The 2063-nt window shown below is 42.9% G+C and overlaps 1 long non-coding RNA gene across 1 annotated transcript in view; it reads right to left on the reverse strand.

The window, feature by feature from the left end:
- Nucleotides 1–395: 395 nt before the first annotated feature.
- Nucleotides 396–2063, reverse strand: part of LOC112548209 — a 2114-nt gene continuing 446 nt past the window's right edge. The window contains exons 2-3 of the long non-coding RNA XR_003092011.1: nt 1740–1902; nt 396–1176 (exon numbers count right to left, since the gene is read on the reverse strand). This is a non-coding gene — a long non-coding RNA (uncharacterized LOC112548209). The remainder of the gene's footprint in view (nt 1177–1739; nt 1903–2063) is intronic.

Here is a 2063-nt window from a genome sequence, read left to right on the forward strand (position 1 = left end):
TCTAATCTAATACCTGCTTAAGCCAAAAGGACATCTTCTAAACAGTTGAAGCACATTGTGTGAGGCTTTACAGAATGGTAATTTATGATCAAAATATAATAATGTATTTTTTAATTAATGTTGCCAATTATCTTTTTAGAGTTAAATGTAAAAATGAAAACTAATTGTGGAAAACACTTTTTTCCCCCCAAAAGCTGAATTTGTCTGATTTGACTGTAAATATTAAATCACATACATTGTGTTCTTAGTACTATATGATAATAGGTTAGTGCTAGGAGAAGCTTTGCTTTTAATTACTGTTGGCTATAAGATTATTTGGGACCTCTAGAAAGGGAAAATGTTACTTATCAGGTATTTTCTAGAACAGAACATTTTTGTTTATATTTAAAGTAGACTTGCTTATGCTTAATTGTCAATATTTGCTGTATATAGTGAATTCCAGAGACCTGTGAGAGAAGTCTCTAGCATTTCTTTTTCTTTTCCCCAGGAAAACAAATATAAATTAAAAAAGAGAAAAAAAGAATACTGTTATATACACCTTGAACTGTACCCACAAGCAAACAAAAAGCCAGTCCAGAGATTTGAGCACAGATGTTGTGTATTTGTAATAGCTCGTTCCACTTGCAAACTGAGCAGCTGCATTCTGCACTAGCAGAAGCTTTGATTTTTATTTATTAAATTTGATGGGAGCAATCATTTAACACAATTATTGCAAAAAAGCTTCATTACAAACACAGGGCCCAATTCTGGACTCTCTACTGATGGCAGCCATCCCAGGATCTTCAGTGGAAGTGCTTCTCTAGGGACTATTAATGAAAGTAAAGATTACTGGATCCACCCCTGGGTCATCTTCATCCTAAAAGCTATCAGCTGGAGAATTACATCCTTTTCAATGTACTATTCACTAGTATTGTGAGAGTTATTTTTGGAAGTTATTATTAAAAAGTGTATTTTTCATTATCTTCATGGTTATTTAGTGATGTTCAACTGTTTCTTTCCCTCACCTTTTCCTAGGGGTTTGCTAAAAATACATTGGGTTAGCTACGTTAACTAAAAATACACACTTAGTACCATTACAACATTATTCACCTGAGGCTCTGAAGCATGATCTATTGTACATCTCCTGTCCCCTGTCTCTCTGGTCACCACTGGCCCTGCCCAGGCCTTGGGAGTCACCTGGGTGCCAGAGACAGATTTTTGCCATATGATTTGACATTTGTCATAATCGCGCTGAACAGCAACTTGAGAAGAAAACATTTTTGCGCCATGCTTTTGCACAGTACGATCGAGTGCATGCCCTGTGGATACCCTGGCCCTCTGACGCAACGTGAATGGCCGACACAAAACAACATCGTGCCACAACGGCGCCGACCTGACGCATTACGAAGCTCAGGAGCAAACCCTCTGGAGGGGACATCTCCTCCTTCACATGGGCTTTTCCGAAGGCCTGGAGGCTCTATCAGTGACCGCTGACCTCCACAGAAAGACCTGCCAATCCCACACAACCCTGTGGCAGGTACTGTTCCCAACACTCTCTCAATACGTCTTTCATGGGCACATGAAACTAAACCAGCAGTGCTCAAACACCTTGGCCTACGGGCCACATCTGACCCTTTGGAAGCCCCAGTGAATGCTGCCATCACTCTCCCACTGCCCAACCTCTGGCCCCGTGGGGAGCAGGGTGGCAGGAGGCAGAACCTGCCGGGCGCACCGCACAGTCAGGCAGGCAGGCAACGTACCACGCTGTTCTTCATCATGGCCTTGACGGTGAAGCCGTCGCTGACCTGTGGCTTGGCTTTCTTGGCAGGCTGCAGTGGCAGCTGCTGTTGCGGGGGGAGGTGCCACGCTGGCTTCAGGGCACAGGTGCCCTGCTGCTCCACCACCATCTTGCCCCGCACCTTCCTAAAAGAAATAAAAGGACAGTAGGGATGAGAAAGTAACCAGGGGCAAGGGTTACATTTATTGCATTTGGAATAAATCTAAGAAATTTTACATTAAATGAACAAAACAGGGATCAGAAACATGTCAGCCAGATGCAAAAAGAAGTCAACCACCCCCCCCCC

The sequence above is a fragment of the Alligator sinensis genome, unplaced genomic scaffold, assembly GCF_000455745.1.
Source record: "Alligator sinensis unplaced genomic scaffold, ASM45574v1 scaffold654_1, whole genome shotgun sequence".
NCBI lineage: Eukaryota > Metazoa > Chordata > Crocodylia > Alligatoridae > Alligator > Alligator sinensis.